Source organism: Microplitis demolitor, chromosome 8 (genome assembly GCF_026212275.2).
Source record: "Microplitis demolitor isolate Queensland-Clemson2020A chromosome 8, iyMicDemo2.1a, whole genome shotgun sequence".
NCBI classification, from domain to species: Eukaryota; Metazoa; Arthropoda; class Insecta; order Hymenoptera; family Braconidae; genus Microplitis; species Microplitis demolitor.
In genome coordinates this window covers 15,217,933-15,241,199 of record NC_068552.1, presented here as the reverse complement: position 1 = coordinate 15,241,199, position 23,267 = coordinate 15,217,933, and the positions used below count along the sequence as shown (strand labels likewise).

The 23,267-nt window shown below is 33.5% G+C and overlaps 1 protein-coding gene and 1 long non-coding RNA gene across 9 annotated transcripts in view; one reads left to right on the top strand and one right to left on the bottom strand.

Moving 5' to 3' along the window:
- The first annotated feature begins 2,521 nt into the window (after positions 1-2,521).
- Positions 2,522-23,267, top strand: part of LOC103573160 (myeloid zinc finger 1) — a 36,166-nt gene continuing 15,420 nt past the window's right edge. For 2 of the 5 annotated variants that reach the window (XM_053741274.1, XM_053741264.1), the window contains exon 1: positions 2,522-2,748. The gene's annotated coding sequence lies outside the window, so the exon portion shown is untranslated. The other 3 variants (XM_053741266.1, XM_053741275.1, XM_053741276.1) reach the window with 3 other exon arrangements.
- On the bottom strand, positions 20,287-23,244 carry LOC128668391 (uncharacterized). 4 transcript variants are annotated; one of them, XR_008404133.1, is made up of 5 exons: positions 23,141-23,244; positions 22,750-22,866; positions 21,984-22,521; positions 21,379-21,910; positions 20,287-21,315 (listed from the first exon to the last, which is right to left on the bottom strand). It is a non-coding gene; the product is annotated as an uncharacterized LOC128668391 (long non-coding RNA). The 4 variants fall into 4 exon arrangements; XR_008404134.1 differs by having other exon boundaries at positions 20,287-21,515; positions 21,828-21,910; XR_008404132.1 differs by having other exon boundaries at positions 20,287-21,910; positions 23,141-23,243.

Here is a 23,267-nt window from a genome sequence, read left to right as displayed (position 1 = left end):
AACAAACATTTTATTAGGTGTTTGTCTATACACCACTGACGATTAGACACAATATATCGGCTCATTGATTTCAACTTTGTTTTTTCTCTTTTTCCTTATTTTCTTTTTTTTTTTTTTTTTTTTTTCGTATTCTGTCTATCTATTACAATATCATCCACCGTCTATTTTTATATTCAATAAGTTACAATGCTTCTTTTTTTTCATGTAACTCATTTACACTTTATTTAACATAGTCCGCCTCCTCTGCATGTTTACTTACTCCGAGATATTTTTAAAACATAGGTACATTTGGTGTGTACCCTCTATGGAAATATGAAAAATTTTTACCTCCATAATTGTTTGCAAATATTTTTACAATGTGTAATTGCGATTCCCAGAGAACGTAAACATCACTTTTTGTGATGTATACATATATAAATTTTTTTTCGCACGGAAATTGATAAAAAAACTAAAAAAAAGGGAATGAAAAAATATTGTCTTTAGCAAAAAACTGAATCTTGATTCGTAAATATTTAGCTTTTATATTTATATTTATATTTATGGATAAAAAAATTTAAATAGACGTAAATATTGTAGATAGACGGGTAAAGTTTGGATAGATTGGAGTAAGTTTTGAGTAGTAGTCAGACAAGTACCGCGATCTTTTCTTCAAGATATCTTTCCAGTTGAGTCCAGCGGAATATGTATCTGATGCTCCAGGAGTTGAAGGATGATGCTGGAAGGCTTCACAAATAAATATATATATATATATATATATATATATATATATATATATATATATATATATATATATATATATATATAGCTACGTAGCTATATATGAGCTGGTTCCATCACACACATACATGACACAGGATAGGATGAAATGAAAAGAAGTAGGGGTTTTTCGCGTCATCAGAGCCTGCAGTTGCACTGTACAGGAGCACAGATACACATTGGCTCTCCTTTACCAACTCTCCTCCCAGAAACTCACATTTACTCTCTTTAATTCTCCAGCTCTCTCTCTTTCAGATCCTCACAGGCATCCTCTCGCTCTGACAACCGGGCGGTAAACAAAAACTCGGTTGCAGCGTTGTCGGATCTTCCCGCTCCTCGTTGACTCCACCTCCCATTGGCTACCGGATTTTTCTTTCTATTTTCTTTTGCCTCTTCCAACCTACTCTACGACCTCCCTCTTTTACTCTTTCTCTTTCTCTCACTACACACCTACTTATAACATCGAATACCCAAGTTTATGTGTAGTTTTAGTGTAGTAGTACCAGTAGTTGCAGTACACAAGACTAGTACACAGTCTAGAGGGTCCGCCAGCAAGGATACAGCAGTCACGAATTTTTACCGTCGTTTTATTCCCAGAGAATGAGCTTGATATCAAGTACCAAGTTGATGCTGCTGGACAATTTGGAGAGACCCAACTTATAATAGATAATCGTTGACTATGACTACGACATTTCTTGTTGATGCTGTTACTGCTACTGAAAAGACCAAGACCAGCAAGAAGATGATGATGATGATGATAATGGCAGACAGAAGAGTAAAGGGCGTGATAGATGTTGAGGAATTTCTTTGGTTCCTTTGCTCAGACTATTATACTACAAAATAGAATAAGAAGCAACATCTCCCACCATTTTGTTAGCCAAGCAACGACGTCTCGTCTCATCCATGCACCTTCGTGACTCCCCTTCTTCTTTCTCCTATTTCTCAGCCCCTTTTTTCGCCCAATCTTTCTTACTCCCTCTCAGAACCGCCAAGTATCCCTCATTTTTTTTCCCCTCCTTTACATTCGCGAATTGCACCTAGAGTAAACAGAGCCAAGAAGGATAAGGAGAAGTAGTAGGAAAATAAAATAAGAAAAAATAAGTGAGAGACCAGAGGGAGAGACGAATACGAAAACACGCGAATTCTTCGAACTCCCCGTAAACGTCTCGATGACTTTGCCACTGATGTCCTCTCACCCTTTCTAGATTTTTTTTACTTAAATCCTCTTTCTCTCTCTTACCTTTTTTTTTTTTTTTTATCAGCAAACTCACGTTTCAAGTACCCGGCTTACAGTTTTGTAGGTTTAAATTAGGTTGCGTTCTACAATCGGTGAGCGTTAACTGAATCCTTAATTACTATTCTGATTGCATTTTCTCGTTCCCTGTTGTTATATATATATATATATACATATATATACAAATATATAGAATCAGGCATTTCTCATTAACGTCAACATGACGTTCTGCGCTTATAAATTAAAAATGAACTTCGACTGTTACAATATTTAAAATTGATTAGTCTGAGCTGAATCGTTTTCATATGAGGAATTAGTTGTCGCGACAGTCGTCGTCGTCGTAATGATGCGTATCGTGCGGTAGTATCTTATTATAGTTATCCTGAGTAACCACTGGCGTAGCGCGACGGTTTTTATTCGCGCGTATCCACATTACACATAACGCGTGAGCGACACAAGAGACGGCGGATTCCCCGCTGGTAGTTCGCAGCTCGCAGCTCATATCGTATCGGCCTAAGGGACGTAGTTGTCGTCGTCGCTCGCGGAAACAGCACACGCTGGTGTGTGTTATATAGGAATAAAGATCGCTAGAGCCATCTTGCGATATTTAAAGAGATTGACCGTACGCCGTACGTAAAAAAACAGTATGGCCGAAACTGTTGATCTGAGCAATATCATAGGTCGAATTAAATGTGTGCTATCACAATAATAACGTTATAACAAGGAGCCAAATGAAACATAACAATTATTTACATCAGGTAATAATAATCATAACCTTATAACTTAAATTTTACTTTATAAAGTTATACTGTTATTTAGAGCGAGTTTAAACTACGTGAATCAATTCTATTCGAGTTGAGGTGCGGAAATAAGAGGTTAGCCAAAACCAGTGTATGTATACTAAGAGCGGTCGAGAGTTCGTGGTAGATATATATATATATATATATAAAGATATATAAACATATATATAGGTATATAGATTACTATACTAAAGTAGCTTAGCGCGGGCTAACTTTGAAATTGGTTTACGCCTCTTGTTTTACCTATTCTGTTTGCGGAGCTATGACCCGAAATCTCTCCACCCCTTGTTCGTTTTGCTGAGGAAAGTCTTGCAGCAGCCCTGTCTCTCTCGGCAGCTTTTCCACTTATCTATTTCTATCTCATTTTCTCTCACTGACAATCCGGCGAGTCTCTCTTTAACCTCCTCGTCGTTCAACCCATGTGCCATAAGCTGACTCCATGCAACTATTGCGTCGACCTGTTGCGCTTCATTCATTTTAGTACTGATTCACTACCTGACCCGTCCCTTTACTTGGATGACGCGTTTACCCGCGCGAAACTGCTAAAGTTTCGATACTCAGGCCAACGAGTACAACAAAACCTCGACAACTACCTTACAAGTACGGCCACCAGCCAGACCGGAGACTCAGACACTCTGACCTGCGTTTTCCATCATTACCCTCCCGCCCGCACCCTCATAAAAATCTTTTACTTATAAACTTTAGTTGTCTGTGTACATTTGACAATTGCCGGGAGTTTTGAAACAGGGAAAACCCAGAGGTAAACTATTTTCCAGTTACAATAATACAATAGCATTTAACACGCCCTCTCTTTCAACAATGCCGACAATAACAACTAAAATAATTTTATTTAAATAACTTTAAATTACTTGTTAAATGATGCGGTCATATTTTATTTACTTTATTTATTTTAAAGTCATTCTTTTTTTTTTTTTTTTTTTGTATAGAATATAAAGGCGCGAACTTTAAACAACAACAGCAGTAACAGGAACAAAAACAACAACAAGAACTAGCATTGTATGGTTACTGTATGTCTGTGATTTTGGGGCAACAGGTGTACACAATACGTGCATGCATAATGCAAACACCACACGCGTTATTCGATGCGCTGCACGCGTACCACTAGTAGATGGCTCTGGTGGTGGCACTCGCGGCAGCAAACCCATCACCCACACATTAAATCGCCGTTATTAAATTTACATATCCGAGGAGAGCGTGCGAATTAAGCTATTTGTTTGCTAATTTTATGTCGACCCTCGCGCTCTATGGGTTTATAAACGTCTCAGTCTCCTTTGCTCCCGCATATACATATATAATAACATATATATGCCTGTTACACTCTTATTGTGTATTTAAACTTTAAACTTGTTATTACTTTATTCTTTTACTCTGGAACATTTATGTAATATATGTAATACTATAATGTATAATGTATATTATATTAAATGGATGAATGTAATAAGTGTAATAATAATGTGGAGAAAAAAGCGCGAATTTATTCACGCAGACACGCGTTTATGATGTTTACAGTCATGCGAGTACATATGAATATGTATATACATTTTTATTTTTATCATTATCATTATTATTTATATATATATATAAATGGGGATATATATATATATGAGATGAGGGTGAACGCAAGTTCATGACAAAGACACTACCGGATAATTAAAACTTTGCACGAGCAAAGATAGTTTGGCGTGTTGCCATCATCCTCGAGTAGTGTATGGGTTTGTTTCTTTTTTTTCTTGAGCTTGTCGTCGCACGTTCACCTTTCTTTTCTTTTGATTTTTCATCTCTATTTACCCGCGTTACTTTATATACTTTTTTTAGTCTTACTCCTTTTTTTTCCCGGCTGATTCGCTCGACCGTGGCTGCCAAACTCTTGACGTTCCCCTCGTTGTTTTCTTGTACTTTTTATTATTATTATTCTTTTTTTTTTTTATCTTTAGGTTTTTTATTTTTCGCTAAAGTCTTTTTCCGTGTGTTGTTTCTTATTTTTTTTTACGACTTGATACACTTTTCGCTTGACTATCGTGCTCACGTTGCTGCAGTGGTGAAGACGAAAGAAAAACCTTGGGTATGCGGTTCAGGAGGTCGTCCAAACTAGAACGCTCTACGACTTTAACCTTCTCTCTTTTTATATATATATATATATATATAAATACAGACATATGCACCCTTGAGTTTTGGTCATTACCAAGATATTAACTTGAAATTTAATTAATATTTTTTTCTCTGTAATTATATTTTATAAATCAAAAGTTATAACATTAAATTTAAATGATAAAAGCTTTAAATTAATAACAATAAAAATTATAAATAATAATAAAAAAAATTGAAATTAAAAATAAAACCGAGAATGCAGATAATTATTTCGCAAAGAAAATGAGAAAGTAGCGCAATTTCGTGCACGAGTGATTAGCTCGATTTTCTCATTTAAAAAAAAAAAAAAAAAAGAACAAATAGTTACCCCGAAAAAAAATAAATATATAGTATATATAGAAAGAGAGAAAAATAATTGCTACAAAAATAGGTAGAGGTGGTGGTAGTGGTGCAGTGACTAAAGAGAATGAAGAATGCTCCGTGATCGAGGGAATTATTTTGGTACATATAAAACTGGTGGCATCCCGCTGGCATTAAGTAAAGCAAATCCTGGTTAAGAAGGTGCGGCCTTATACCTTGTACCTGATATAACAGTGCTATCTGCTGTGTATGTAGTGCGGGATTGCCTACTCTTGGATGATAGGATAGGATAGGCCAGGGCAGGCCGTAGGATAATACAACGAACCAAGTAAAGTCAGCTAAGCGGAGTTGGCGAGTAAGCAAGCAAGTAAAGAGGGAAAAAGACAAGTTAAGAGTTAGGTTCGCTACAGTACACTACACAACACTAGGCACTAGGCGATGGATGATGGCAGTGAGCTTGACCGAGTGGCGCTTGGCGAGGCCGGCCGACGCCCTTCCTCATCTCCTCTCCTCTCCTCACCCTTCACTGCACGTCTCTCTTCAATTCTGCCACACTCTGTACTCTTTCTCTATGATGGTACACCTCTACCTCTACCCCTGCCTCTACCTCTGCCTCTGGTTCTGCCTCTACCTCAGCCTCAACCTCTATTTCTAGTTTCCTCGCTCGCATATCACCCTCAATTCACCTCTTCTTTCTCTCGTTTACCGCTGAAAAAAACTCCTCTCGATCCTCTCTTCCATTTAGTGTCTCTCTTGCTCATTCGCGAATCCAAGTCCTCGTCTTTTTTAACGCTACTTGCTGCTGCTGCTATGCTGGCTGTACCTCCCTCTCTGCACACTCTAGTTTCTCTTCTCTTCCTCCACTGTGCACTGCACTGAGCTCTCTCTCCTCTCCTTTGCCCCTCGGAACCGCTCTTCCGCCTCCGAACCTCTACCACACCTGCATAGATTTTTCTATTCGCGATCGCGAGTATCCAGGCAGCTGCGCCCGCCCGATGCTAATACCCACCCGAGGCAAGGCTTCACTCTACTACTTTTTTTTTCTTCCTCTCTCTCTATTGCCCTCTTTCATCTCTCTTTCATCTTTCTCGCGCTTTTTATATGTCTCTTCTTTCTTCTTCTTCTTTCCTCATTCCCTCATTCACTCTTTCCGTTCGCCGGATTTGCCTCCCGTTTTTTCACTTTGGTAAAATCACGCGCTAATCGAATGCACTGGACTATGTGCTTCTCCTATTTTATCCTGAAACTTCACCCGGACTTCTAATGAGTTTTCTTTCATTATTATCATCATTATTATTTCATTGTATTTATAAAAATATATATATATATATATATATATATTTTTTTTTTATTCAGACAGCTACTTGCGCTGCAGAGCACATGTGTATCTCTAATATTTATTCGATTTTCTATTTTATGTCTAAATACAGCTATTGCTAAAGAATTTTTTTTTACTATAAGTTTATTAAAGGATTAAATTTTTTTTTTTTCTGATAAAAAATTCAAATTGACATTTTTTTTTTTATAATATAAATATTTGGTTAGTTTTATTATAAGCCACGCGCATATTGCGCGATATAGTTTTTAGTTATGGATTGGAGATAGAAGATAAGATTCTGTGCCATGTGTTTTTTTTTACATACATTTTTGCGATAACTTATTAATTTGAATCGCTATCTCGTGATATTGAAAAAAATTTTAATTTTTAATCTACCACTGAAGAATTTTTTATAAAAATTTTCCCGTTGTAAAATAACTTTTCACTGCGTTGAAGAAAAAAAAATGTCCGTAAAGAATGTCTCGAAATGCGAGACTGCAAAGTTCGCGAAGCTATTTTGAGCTTTGCAACTTTAAATGCAGGAAAAAATTATCCATGCAGAAATAACGTCAGAGAAGCCTTAATAATTTTTGAGGCCTGATACACACCAAGGTTCAGTGTGAATTCCTTGTTAATAAGGAATGCCACTGCGAAACCTTTTAATCGTCAAGGACATCCGGCCCTTTTTTAAGTCGTTATTATTTTATTAACAGTGCGCAAACTTTTTACGTCATTTTTTTAATTAATTACTTAACTATTTTTATCATAAATTAATCAGACACAAAGAAACAAGTTTTGATTTTTGATTTATTATTTTATTTTAATAAAATAAGTGTAAACGTCAATTACTATCTCAATTACGTGACAATCGTGACAATATTTGAGTTTTATGATTAATAAAATAAATAATTTAACAATTTTGAATAAAAACCCATCATCAGTATCATGAAAATAATAATATCAAGAAACATATATATTTATATGTATAATAAATAAAAAGATTACAAGAAGACATCACATGAAAAACTCGTTTAATCAACTACTCAAAGTTACGATGATCTTTATCGCGTTATACGAGTATATATTTATATATCAGTAAAATATGATCCAGTAGTTAAGTTTAAAAAAACAAAGCACTGAGGAGCGTACAGCGTTATTGCAAACACTTTTGACTTTTAAGCATCTAACCGTCTTAAGTTGTTACTCTTTACAGAAATAAAATAAATAGAACAAGTTTAACCCAAGCAATAGAAGAAGAAAAGAAGAAATAAAACCGAGAATAAAAATAATATAAAAAAGAAATACTATAAAATAAAACGATGAAAGTTTACTAGTAGTATAGCAACCAGCAGTGACACTGACTAACTCATTTCTTCGAATCAACAGGCGTCGTTACGTCATCTACTACTCAGACTCACCTTCGATTTATTGTAGACAAATAACATACATATTATAAAGTCAGACAAACACGCGCCAAAATATCATCACCATCATCCTCATCTTTATAAATCTTATTCTTTTTCTTCTTCTTTTTACCTCAAACTCTAAATACATAAAACTAACTCAACTTGTTTTATATTAATATTCATATTAATGTCCATTTAAATGCCCAGCATCTGATCTCAACTTTTTTTTTTCTTCTTCTTCCAAAAATCTAAACTCCATTTAAAAATATAATGATGTTTGTTATTTAACAATAGAAAATTTAAAAAAAGACTTGAATGCAGACAAGCATCAAGCACTTGGATTGCAAAGACCATGGAGGCTCATAATCTAATGTAAGAGTGGCCGTGGTGGAGCAGGTCGACGGGTACATGACGGATGGAGACAGTTGTTGCATCGCACTCTCTGATGATGGCTCTCCCAAGAATATCTTGGGATGCTGGCTCTGCAACACTCTGGTTATACACACTTGCATACAACTATAATAAAACATCATATATATAAATATATATACACGCTATTTTTCCCCCATCGTCATTTCATCTCATCCCTCAGACTCTTGACCGTCTTAAGACTAGTCATCTTTCATTTATTCTCTATCTCTCTTTTGCCATTTCTTATTTTTTTCTTTTAAATCCTTTTTTATTTTACCGCTGGCATACAACAGAAACCAGCAGCAAACCCAGTTCACACTCGTCAACTTGCCTTTTTCTGCAAAGAAGAAATATTAAATGTATAATTACACATATCGATATACATTACAACCGTGCATCCACTATTTCATTTAAAATTAACTGCAATCTCGTTTGAACTTTTTTATTTACTTCTGATACGCTACTCTGCATCACACATCATTTTATTTAAAATAATCTGGCCATCAGCTAATACATATTCATCTAACAAGAAAATAATTTTTAAAATTCGTTCGTTTCCGTGTGCATTAGCAAGTGTTAAGATAAACTATTTCTGTACACATGTGCATAGACATACATATATTTAAATATGTGTAAGTGTATGTAATCTACCTTTCAAGAGAGATTTAGTTCATAAAGCTAGATTGCCACTTATCACAACGACGAACCAAGAGGATTCAAGAGGACGATCTAAGATCATTTACCCGACTTTCCTCAATCATATGTACGCTTTCACGACTGACAATCATCTACAAGATATTAAAGATTAAAAAATATGTATATATACATGTATATATTAACAAGTAATAATAAGAAGTATTAAATGTATCTAAAATATTTAGTACATACATGCAGTTATTATATGCACACATATATCTATAAATATATATATTTATGGATGGATGGATGTGTGTATTAAGAGGATGAATGCGTATATAAAAAGGGTATTAAAAAGATTTGATATAATTTTTTGATACGTTAGTCGATGATCGTTTGATCGGTCTATTGATAGACCGATATTGAGAGCACACCTGGGGCCGTTTCTTGTGCGCTGAATATCATCGGCGCGCGACGGCTGGATGAGAAAGGAAGTACATAAATGAAAGAGTGTAGTGTGAGAGCAAGTTAAAGAGAGAAAAATAAATGTTTAAAGTAAAAAGAGTAAAAGAGGGAGTGAAGAGTAAAAGAGATAGGACTTGTGAGTTTCGCTCGGCGCGCCTAACCTAACGGCTTTGTCATTTTTATCGGATTTTATCCATCGAGATGCGGTTGCTGCTGCAGCAACGGCGCTCGGATCGTCGACTTTGCATGGATAAAAAGCCAAAGTGACTAATAAAAAAATGTATGGATATATATATATATATGTATATATATTGTAAAAATAATAAAAAATAAAAGCTGTAAAACAACAAACGACTAACAAAAATAACTTACTGCTCTTGCGGCTTCCGTTAACTTACACGGTAGGAGTGTAGAGTAGTTGCGATCAAGAAGATTCTTCATCCAAAGCTCCATGATATGCCAAGAGCTGAACCGGTTTCGCATATGCACGTTAACTCTCTCATTAAAAATTATAAATTCATTTTTTTAGCGCCCTACTAGCTCACCCATCTTATGCTTCGCTCCATCCATCGTATGGACACTTGGGCGTAGGCCTGCTAGATTCCATTAGACACTGCTTTATATTTAAGTCCGTCATATCCGTGAGTTTTATTTAACTCATGTACCGAGGATAGGCTGACGATTAATGACAGTGTATCATAAAAATTAGATGAACGGAAGAGGGCGTATTGAACTGGAGAAAAAAAATTTTAAAAAATAATAAATAAGATTCTCAGTTCCTGGATCGCGTAACGCTTTTATAAGAGTAGCTCGTTTTGACGTACATTATATACATACATGTATGATCAGAGTGCATATGCAAGTTACCCGATAAGTATAACATCTGATATTTATATATTAATATATTTATATTTAAAATAAATACAGCAGGATGGTAAACCAGTTGTAAAGAAAATCACACCTACAAATATCTTCTCTTCAAACGAACCAGTAATTTTGACGTCACGAACAGACACGTGAACAAATCAACGCCATGGCCATAATTACCGGGATTCATTTCCGCCCCTATACATATGCTCTCTTGATGCAGTATCTGCCAGTGCAAATAGAAAAATCTCCAGCTGAAAACTTTTATGATTACTTTGCTGTACGTACATGTATGTAAAAATATTATAATAAGTTTAAAAAATAAATAAAAAATGAGCAATGAGTACGGCGACGACGACCTACGATCGAAGAACGGCCTAACCTTCACCACGGTGTAAGTTAGTGCGAGTGGACGCGCGTAGAAAACACGCGAATGAGTTATTAATTGCACTTGTCTTACTCAGCGTATTTCTTCAACGAAACCCAATCATTGATTTTACTTGTTTATACTATATGTATTTATATTCCATGTGTATATAAGTATATACATAAAATAAAAAACCCGCAATACATACATATATATATACATACGCTCGGCCATTTGTGATACAAACAACTTTTTGCCTTTGCCTCGCGTTTCTTTCATCTGTGTCCGTGGTCAAGGTCGTCCAGACTCCGGACGAACGAGCAACCAGAGGAGTTGCTTCTGCTGTTGCGTTCCTCCGAGAGATATACTTACCAAGACTGAGGAAGATTAAAACCAATATATACACACATATATATATATATATATATATATATATATATATATATATATATATATATATATATATATATATATATATATATATATATATATATATATATATATAAATGTCTATATATTATGTTTTATGTGTTGTGAGACGAGAATGAAAGAAGAAGGCGCCAAACGCACAAGTCGAATGTCTTGTACACTAATAACATTCACCTAAATGTATTGCGTGCAACTGGCGGTCTTAATCTCTACGCTACCAATCAACAGATTTTTTTATTAAATATTTTTTATAACGAGGTTATAAGTACCTGGGATAAAATTATTTAATAATAATTACGATGACATTTTTTATTATGATTCTCGTGGTTTAAATTATAGAGAGGTGATAATGATCTATGGACGTACATTAATTAAATTTTCGCTAAAATTAACGTAAAGTGGGTGAGGAAGAAAATGTGGTGAGAAACGAGAGTCAACCGCAAGTAGACAGATATACTGGAGTTTGTCAGACGAGGGTCTGCTCACACGCAAACAACTAAAACATAACACAGTAAAGAGTTTATTGTATGTATGGAGCAAGAGAGCTAGAGAGACTGTAAGAGAGAACAAGTTAAGATAAAGAAAAACAACAAGTTTAAGAAGAGAAGGACCAGAAGAAGAAGAACAAGAGGAGAGATGGAGGAGGGCCCTTGGGCTAACCTACCCGTGAATATTCACTTTTGAGAGCGTACCAGTACAGAGCCTCTTAATTTTAGCCTTGCAATTCTCGACTCAAGTCTGTACTACACTCACGCTGGAGAATGACCCATAAAAAACGACCAAAGTGCATGTCAATGATGTTTTACTCTTTAAATTAAAATTACATTTAACGTACCAATAACCAACCAGTGCATTGAGTTATTTTGAGGATATAATTCAATAACAATTGGTTGCAATCATTGAATTTTATTTGCAGCCATCGTCATTTTCATCATTTCTTTTTATTTTGGGTATTATTATTATTATTATTATTGTAGATTAAAACTATTGGATAATATAGTAAGTAGTAAAGGATAATGATATCTTTTTTATCAACAATCTTTTTTATTATTATTTTTTAGCCTGCGTATAGAGGAAACGATAAATGAGTTGTAAGATGAGAAAGATGAGCAAAAGAGTATAATTGTGGCCCTTTAAAATACAATCTCCTCTTTTTCTTTTTTTTTTTTTTTTATTTTTTCTTTTTTCGCAACACTGTGTTACAATTCCAAGCGCAATTCTCAACTTATATTTTTTATTACTCTTTACTACTTATTTTTTTTTAATTTTATTATTTTTTTTTCCTCCCCATTACTCTTGTTATATTTATTTTTATTTGATTTACTTTTTTTTCTTACTTTTCTTTCTTTATTTTTTTATTATTTAGTTTGTTATTTTTTTTATCGGAATAAAGTTTGTTGACCTTGCATCGCGCGAAACGCCAAGAATACAGCGAAGTAGAGAAGCAAGAGAGTGAGCGAGAGAAGTTGTATTAAACCAAAAGAGGAAGACGCGTAAGAGAAAGAGGAAAAAAACGGTATCGTTTGAGAGGGAGAAAGAGAGACGTGGGCATACAGACGGCGGTTGCGACGGCTGCGACGACGACGGTGGTGGGTGACGGTGGCAGCGGGGGTGCAAGTGCTCCCTCGTGGCTGGGGGGATGTCGGGGGATACACTTGCCCCCGCGCTCTGACGGAGAGAGTGGGATGAATCGTAGGGCGACGAACTTAGCCCGCGCGAAAACTCCGCGCATCGACCGAATTACTCGACTTTTTTTCATTTTATTTAACTTTTTTTTCATCCCTTCAGATTTTTTTCGTCTACTTTTTTCTTCCATTCAATTTTTTTTTTTTTTTTTTTTTTTTTTTTTTTTTTCTATTATTTTTTCTTATTCTTTTATATTTTTTTTTTTTTTCTTCCGTCTACCTATTTCTGATTTTTATTTTATCTATTTTTCGCGTCTTTTTTATTCAACTTGATCCCTTTTAAAGCTTCCCGATTTTATTCCACCCAATTTATCATCGTCATTGCGATACTCGTTGCACCCGATACCTATAATACGTGTATTGGTGCATAAAAACACCGTTGTACATTTTATGTATATACAAACAAACTATAAATATAAATCCATGTGTGGATGTATGGCGAGCTTTCATAGCGGGTAACGGGCTTTGTAGGCTTTACTGTGTGATGGTTTGTGGGCTCGCTTTAAAATTCAATTTTCATCAACTAAACTGGCTGCCGCTGCCCCGTGCCCTCTCTCCCATTCGGTTCACCGTCATCACTCGGTCCACTTTAACACGCGCAACAAGTGTCATTTTTGATATTTGGCAATACACCGAAGAGCACACCGACCAAATGAAAGTGCGCAACGGGCTGCCGTCATTTGCACCCTCCTCGATTCATTGGTTATATATACTGATACATACACAAAGAGTGTAAAAGAGCAACACCGATAGTGATAATAGCATCAACGATCAACAGAGACAAAATGTCTATATTAAATTATTTTATCACCATCACCGTCATCATCAAACCGTTCCATCATTCAGTTATTATTATTTTAAATATCTTATTAATTAATTAATTATTTATTTTTAATTCATATTTTATGCATATATATTTAACCCTAATATCATCAAACTCTTTGTCATTTAATGTAGATCCATTGGGGGAAGATAATTTTAAATTAGGTCACCCGTAAAGACTTTTGAATAAGTGAGAAATGAATGGTTATACATTATCTTGCACAAACTTTACCTTGAGTCTGTATTAAATATAAGTATGTCTATATCTACACTACATATGTGTGTGTGTGTGTGTGTATGTGTGTATGTGTGTGAGAGTATGAGTGGCTGTAATGACGATAGTTTGTATGAAAGAAAGTCCAAGAAGCGCGTCATTGCTCATGAATTATCGGCGGCAAAGAGGAAATGTGAGGTAAAAAAGTGCAAAAGGAGAGACGCTCAGCGGAGCGTAGCGAGAGCTGCTGCTGCTCACTGCAGCAGCACACGAGGGTGCGTCCGGCACGCCGGCTTCTCGCGGGATTCTCGAGCTCTATACAACTACCAAACGTCTCTCCATCTACATCATCTACTTCTCTCCTCTTACTCTTTCTTCACTTAATCCTCATTACATCTCTCTCCTTCAGCCTCTGCTCTCTACTTTGTATATATATAAATATTCTTATACACACTCGCGATGTTAGTTGCATGCCCGTGCTGTTTCTCGGTCCGGCAAACGAGTCCGATGCACATTCGTTCGCGCTGCCGCTCGTTAGATATAAATACGTCGCGACAGAGGGCAAGGAACCACGCCTGCGACGCTTACAAGAGCATCCGCGCTGCTTCTCTGATGCATATACATATACCTATATATATACATATACATATAGACAGATAGATATTTATATATGTATATAAATCCAAGTGCTAAGACTATACGACTATCTTCAACTTGTTTTATATATCTCACTCTCCTTCCGTCCGTGGGGCGATGGGATTCTCGATGATTCTCTTGCTCTTAACTTGAACCAGGCGACGGGACGACGTACATTCATGTATATGTATGTACGTGCAGATCCAAATATTGCATTCGTCGGATAAATATAGACATCTCGTGCTTATAGTATATATATACAGTCAAGTACAAAAACGACACTGAGTATCTTAAAACCAACCTCGACGTTTTCTATTCGCACACTTAACTCGTGTTGTTTTTGGGTTCAAGTCATCATCCTTTTTTTTCTCCTTCTTCTTCATTTCTTTCTTTATTTCATATTAGTTTTTTTTCTGTCTATGTATTTCCCATTTCGTTGACTTTACCTCGACACTTTTGAGTTTCATCAATATTATGTGCACACATATATATCCATCTATCCATCCATCCATCTGTATATCTATAGATCTATAGTATATAAAAGAGTTCCTCGTTACTCTATAGCATGGCGAAGTGAACGTTTGCCTGGTCCAGCGAATTGAAGGTAGAAAAAAGGGTATGGAGTAAAAAGTGTACGAGGATGGTGAAGAGGAAGGAAGAAGAGTAGGATGAGGATGAGGATGAGGACGAGGACTCGGATGAGGCGGTGTGGAGGACGAAGAGAAAAGAGAGCGAAGGAAAAAAAACGCAAAGCCGCGGACGGGACTCGGGCGAGAGAGCGTTAGTCCAGGCAGGTCCGGATAGGTTGCCGAGGGGCGGTGGGGTCCGCGAGGGGAGAGTAGTGCGAGTCTCGCGCTCGGATCCGACAGGAGTAGCGGAGAGAGAGAGGTAGAAGGGTTTCCAATGAGCGGCCATTTATCTCCCGGGGCATCCGCCGACGTTTTTCTTCGCTAGTGTATCGATTTTAGGTTTAGGCCATTACACCCCGGTTGCAGGCGTCCATCCTATCAGTGCCCAGCACTTGCAGCTGCGCTCTAAACTCATCTGCGCAAGATATCTTACATTTAATTTTCATTTTATACTTTTTTATAACTTTTTTTTTTTTCAAGAAAAAAAAAACACATTTTTATGTCATTTTTTTTTACGGACATAATGTTTGTTTACATCCTTGCGACCTTGAGCAGTATCTTATTGGGATACGTCGGCTTATTGTATACATATACATATATATATACTCATACATATATATGTATGTATGTATGTTGTGTATGCAGTGAGAGTCAAAACTTGGAGAATATGCTTGTATATATGTACATGTATATATATTGTGCAGTGAGAAGTTGAGTTTTGAATTTAGGGCAGTGGTCGTTGCGACTCATCGCGCAATGACTACACTCAACTCCACCACCTCGTCTGACTCCTCTTTCACCTCCTCCTCCTCCCCACGGCGCCCCTTTGGGACTCTGACGGTTTACTCGGGAATGCTTGAGAGGTCTAGGCGACACTCGACTCCAAGTTCACTCACCAATAAACTCGTCAAGGTTACATATTGTCTCCTATATATCTTCACCACCAATCATTTGCATAATGTTTGGCTACTTTATTTTTTTTTCTTTTCTTTTATTTATTTATATTTATTTCTCTCTTACTTTTAAATATAATACAACAATGAACAAAAGAATAAAATATTACTCCGTAAATTTAACTAGATAAATAAAACCGTACGTCGAGATATTTAAATTTAAAAAAAAAAAAAAATAATATTTATATTTGAATTTTGATCCGATGGATTATTATTAAATAACTCGATAGCGATTAATTACTTGATGGATTTTATTTTAAATTGAGTATTAAACAGAAGTGAAAATTTAGTTGGTACTTAAGTGCATAAATATCCGGATTTATCAATGAAATTTTCTCACGGTTTAAATTCAATGAAATAAATTATTTAAAATATCATTAAAAATATATATATATATACCAAATGAGAGTTAAAAATACATGTGTTTAAGATTTTATCCGTGACATGAGTAAAATTTAATGGCATCAGTAACATTTACGGCAGCAGCGGATCTTATGTAAATGTTACACATATTGTTGAGTTTAAATTTATTGCAGTATTCAAAAGACTTTGGTCAGTGCGTACCTTTTTTTTTCGCGGAAAAAAAAAAAAAAAAACAAATTTTTTATATTTCGCAAAACCAAATCCTCCAACGAGTCATTCGATATTATTTTAGAATAATTTATTTAAAAATTAAACCATAGAATTTAACGGTATATATTTTTTCATTTGAATACAAGTATATATATAATAAAAATAAAATAATATATTGGCAATGGGTAACGGACGAAAAATTGCCGGGCAAGAGGTTATCGATGCAGAGGATAACATTGAAATTAATCTGAAAGAAAAAAAAAAAAGAGAATAAAATATAAAACAATCTTTTTCAACAATAAAATAAAAAATAAATATCCTGGAAATGAATTTCGCCGTGGTCTGCATAGATGGACTATCTCGGGTGTATCTCGTGGCGCATCTGTGGGGATCAGAGAGTAGTGTTCAGTATATAGAGTGATGGAAAAAAAGCAGGCATATTCCACCTTGCCGCAAGGTCGTAACAAACAGCACCATTCACGCAACATGTATATACTTGCTCTTTATATACCTATATATTATATTTATATAGTTAGTATATACTATAGGATAGAATCGAGTGATCTGACTGAGGGAGCGCGTAAAATGAGATCGGGAGTATATAAGCAAGAGGGCAGTCATTGCTTTATATATATATAATGTAATATGTAATATGTATGTGTGGGCATGTGTAGAGATGATAGTTGTACTGGTGACGGCGGGAGCCCGCGAAGCTGAAGGAAAGAGAAGGAAGAGTAAAGTATATGTAATGTACAGAAAGAGGTTTTTGCGCGCGTGTAGAGAGCTCCCTTAAGTTGGCGGGGGGAATTCGATTTTTGGCAAATTTTTTTTAGCAATTCGTTTGTTCGTCGATTGTTCGTCAATGTTCGCTATAAATAATTATTTGTTCGTTCTTTATTTTTTTTTAAATAAATTTTTAAAAATTTATTTGAAGTTAGCGGTGACTATACTCATTTTCTATCTTTTTTAATTTTTTTTCCATTTATCTTGATTTGTTTGTTAATACCCCACCAAAAATAGCGTTTGTTTGTTTGTTTTTATATTTATAATTAATTATTAAAATTTTAATTATGCCCGTTGATCTAATAGTAGTTGTGCGCATGCGCAAGTGTCTGCTCTAGGTTTAAAATTTTTTATTGTTTTCATTATTATTTATGTTTTAATTAAATTAGTAATCTTATCAAGTAATTATCAAATCCTGTTGATCATCTAGCACATCGTAAGAGTATCCAGGTATTTATCGGAGAGAAATGTCAATAAGCCACAATAAAATATGAAACGAAAGAGTCCTCAAAGAATCTTAGAAAACCACTTTTAATATTATTATTATTATCTTTATTTATTTAATATTTAATACACTCGACTAATTATTTTGTTTTATCAATATTAATTATGTATTAAAAATACTGAAAACATTTTAATGTTATTTTCATTTACTCTTTTATAATTTACCGCTCTGTTTTGTAACTTACGTGGTGTGTCACCTATTATCAAGTATTTTAACTTGCCGTTCAACTAGTATTTTTGTGTTACACAGTTGGTCTCATAAATAGTTGGTAAACCAATTACTAAATTACAAGTATCATCGAAGTCAATAATAAATAAATATAATATTGGAGCAGGTTTGTAAAATTAAACTAATAATTAATTATTTATTTAATATTAGAGTAGACTTATACAATTGAAGTTATTAATTATTCATTTGCGCAATTTTTATAAATTTATATTTTGCGTCTACATTGAGACTCAAAATAACTTAGCCTAAGAAATTTGATGAAAATTTTAATTAATATTTATTATTAAACATCATTTTATAATTAAAGATGTTTTTCTAATTTTTTTTTTTTTTTTTTTTTTTTTTTTTTTCCAAATATTAAAATTTTTTTTATTTTTCAGTTTTGAAAACAATATTTTTATACCACTTATCAAAATGGAGCTCAACTCTATAATGTTTCACCAATCGGATGTGATTCTTTCATCTAATCTCCAACATTATTTGTCCTTCATTTATATGTAAGTATATTACCATTAATTATTAGTACTGCTATTAATAATTTTTACATCATTTTATTTTTTAATTATAAATGTGTAAGTATTTATGATCTTGGCGATTCTTGGAGTAGTTCAAATGTTATTATAGAAGTCACAGTTTATTGAATTGTTAATTATTTCAAGCTGAAATTTATATTTATAATTTTACTAGCCGACCTGATAATAACAGATACAACAAAAAAAGAATTAGCGAAATCGGCCCAGCCGTTTACGCCCGATGCTGTAAACGAGGGAAATCAGGATTTATTTGCATATATAAAGATATGCATTAAGAATATTCAAACTTATGTTTGCGTATTGTTTGATTGCGATTTTTATGTATGGAAAGCGCCCAATTTTAAGTAATAAATAAAAATTTCTCTTTAAAATTACATCGTTTTTAATTTTATGATCGGAACGTTTTAATTCCGTTTTAGGCATCGTGGGAACTGATTAATTATTTTATTGTTATTAATTTCAGATTTTTTTATTTATTCGAACACCTTTTTAAGATGAATTTTCCCAGTGACAACAAGGAAAAGTTCAGCAAAATTATTAATTGGAGTTTATTGGTAAGTAGCTAGTTTTGCAAACAGTAAAAAAATTATCATTAATAATTTTTTTTTTTTTTTTGCACATAGTAAAATTAAATATTTAAATCAAATTCTATTAGAAATAATTAATTCCCAAGTAACATACACCCAACTTTAAGATGTCTTTAAAAGGATAAAGCAAATTTTCTTTTGTCTCAAAGTCACCTTTTTCGGTGTAAATACAACATGCAAATGTTAGTCCCGGAGCGAAAATTTGTGTTGTTTTTCCTGTCTTATGTCAATTAAAAAGTCGTTTAGATGACTTATTAGCTACTATTTGTAATTTTTCACTTTTTGTCGTCATTTGTGTCAAGTCTTTTAAGTAGATATTTTTTCGGTGACATAAATTTCTGATCGTTTTGTCAACATGTTGGTGCCTTATCGATGTAGCACAAAATTGCCTAAAAACTGATTCCTGATAGCCAGAGTTACTGACGAGAAAGTTGGTGTAAATGAGTTGCGAACAACTTGACGACGAGTTGTCGACAACTTTCAGCTTTTGTAACTGTATTGACTACAAGTTGTCGACAAGTCTCTTGGAAAGTTGCGATCAATTTATGGAAAGGCCAACTTGGCGGCAGGTCGCCACCCTGGCTATCAGGGATATCTTATAGATGTCACAAAGGCAAGTGTGACACTTGGGTTATTATCAGTCGATAAATTAGGTGATACAACCTATTATTTCTAAAATCTAATCCAAGGAAATATTTATTTATTAAAATATTTATTAGATGCATAGTAATCAGGCTGACGAAAACATTTTAATTCCTTTCTTTTATAAATAATTATTATATAATAATTATTTATAACAATTATTTTTACATAATAATTATTTATAATAAAATAAATATTATTTTCTACGTTGATCACTTAACTTAAATTGTGGTAAACGGATTATTTGCTTAAATATATTAACTTAAATTATTATTTTAAGTAAAAAATAAATTGATGCTGTATGGACGTCAATTAATTTTTTTTTTCTTTTCATTTCAGGTTTTATCAATCATTAACTCAATAATGCCGAGACCACTGCTTGTATCAGATGAGGACTCAATAGCTGTTATAAAAAGATATATGAGCTACTTCTGTTCAGATACCTTGCCAGCATACTCTGCTGAGGTATGGTCGAAAATGTCCAAGGAACCAGAATTTGTGGGTAAATGGAATACTGCAGCAGTTAGGACCAACATAAAAGACAATCGTAGGGGGATTTTGACTAGAGCAAGAAAAGAATGTGGATATTTTTCCCAAATAATTAAGAAAAAATTCACTTATAGTAATAATGATGATGATGACAATGACAGCAATGATAATAATGATAATGATGACAGTGATGATAATAGCGATAAGGATTATTTTAATAAACTATATGCTAAAGAGCGGGATGATGTTCCATGTTTTCATGTTGAAATTGCTAGAGGTGTTTGGGAATGTATGTATAAAAAAGACAATAGTTGTAAAAATCCTAGGTTACAGCCGAAAGTGTGGACTGACACTATTGCCTTTGAATTATGGCATCAGTTTGAACTACCGTGTGCCTTTGTATTTAAAAAAGGCACAATTCATGAAAATGGAAATTATTATGCGACATTTATTGGCAAGTGCAAAAGTAAAGTGTGCAATAATCCTATTTTTGGTTACATCGAAAACAATCCTGGGGACAAAGGTTCTGTTTTTATTAATTTTCGATGCCGGGATACTCGTTTTGAAGTTCATGATGAAGTTACAAGGCCACTGCAAGCCGAGCGAAGAAAAATGTTTAAAACTATGATACCTAGGCCAGTAAAATACAAAAAGTCTCAGATCACAAGTTTGTCAGCCTCAGCTTCGCCTCAGCCAACAATTACAATGATCTGAGACTTTTTTTATCTTACTGGTATAGACATGTAATAAACAATTTTTTTTCTTTTTGAATAAATAAATTATAATAAAGAAAAAAATTTATGAAATGGATACATGTCAAAATTGAATATTTATAAGTTGAATTAAAAAATAAATTTTTTCTTGATATAATTTACTTGCTAAAACAAATATGATTATCATTAGATTGTAAATGTCAGGTTCATAAACAATTTAAAATTTACCTTGTTGAAATGCAACTATGTTTACGTATGCCTCAAAGTCATTGGATCCCATGGATGATTAAAGTAATTTGACGAGTCCTCGTATTTTGCCATGATGGATGGAAAAACTAACTTGGTTATTGTAATTCTGAATCAAACTTAAAACAAAATTCTTTTATTAACAAAAAATATGATTCGTATTTACTACTCAGCAATAGAAACAAATAAACATAATAATTTTGTTGTTTTTTCAGAAAAAATTTATAAAAAACTTTTAATAAAAACGTATACATCTAGATATTCCAAAAAACAACTTTTTCTTTAAATAATTCATTTTCCAAAATATCCAAAAATGGTCGAGGCCTATGAATTTCAATGTCATACTACTCAGTAATAAAAACTGACAGTTATATAATGATTTTTGATCTGTTTTTACGAATTATTTATGAAAAAAATTATAAATACTTAACTGAAAATTTGGAAAACTAAAGGCATTTTTTTTTAACTATTATTTTTTTGATGAAACATCTGGAAATTATTGACGGTCCGAACTCTAATATCATATGATTATTTAATAACGTATTTTATTCATGTTTTTCATTTAATAAATTATTCATTTCACTCACCAATTATTTATGTACATTTAATGGATTTTACTGCTCTTTCAAGAAAACGAGAATGAATATAGAATACATGACGAGGCTAAGCATCATTTCCTAAAGGTCGTCTCAAAAATAAAAGTATTTAATGGTAAGCAATTACCGATTTTGACAAATCATCATAAATAATGAAGACATGTTTGCCGTTGTCACAAAAAAAAAGTTCTGCCATGGCACATGGCAAAAAAGTGTAAGAAAAGAGCAGCATCAGACACGGTATCGAATACGATGATAGAATAGTTAATAGCAGTGCCGTCACTATTTTCACGATCCAAGTTACTGTAGATCTCATTTGACCGATAGCAATGTAGATACAGAACTTTTTCTTCTCCGCACCAGCATAATCGAAACGCTCTTAATTAATAATAGTCTCAATAGCCAAAAAACTCTTTCCGATCGGTCCATCATCAACGATCAACTTATATTATCTACTGTACCAATTATCACCAGTGACTCAGTGAGTCTACATCCCGGATTCCAGTTTGCATAGCCTCTCTAGTCAACTCTGTATAGAAAAAATAATCGATATAATAATATAATCATAAAATATAACTGTTACCCTGATCAACAAAAATAATTTGGAATGATTCAAAACAATTTGAATCGACTAATATATAGATATACACTCAACATCAAGCAAATCATTTTTCTTAATCAGGGTACTGATCAAAAAATTTTCAGAGTTCAAAAACTTATTGATAATAATACTAATAATTAATGGTAATATACTTACATATAAATGAAGGACAAATAATGTTGGAGATTAGATGAAAGAATCACATCCGATTGGTGAAACATTATAGAGTTGAGCTCCATTTTGATAAGTGGTATAAAAATATTGTTTTCAAAACTGAAAAATAAAAAAAATTTTAATATTTGGAAAAAAAAAAAAAAAAAAAAAAAAAAAAAAATTAGAAAAACATCTTTAATTATAAAATGATGTTTAATAATAAATATTAATTAAAATTTTCATCAAATTTCTTAGGCTAAGTTATTTTGAGTCTCAATGTAGACGCAAAATATAAATTTATAAAAATTGCGCAAATGAATAATTAATAACTTCAATTGTATAAGTCTACTCTAATATTAAATAAATAATTAATTATTAGTTTAATTTTACAAACCTGCTCCAATATTATATTTATTTATTATTGACTTCGATGATACTTGTAATTTAGTAATTGGTTTACCAACTATTTATGAGACCAACTGTGTAACACAAAAATACTAGTTGAACGGCAAGTTAAAATA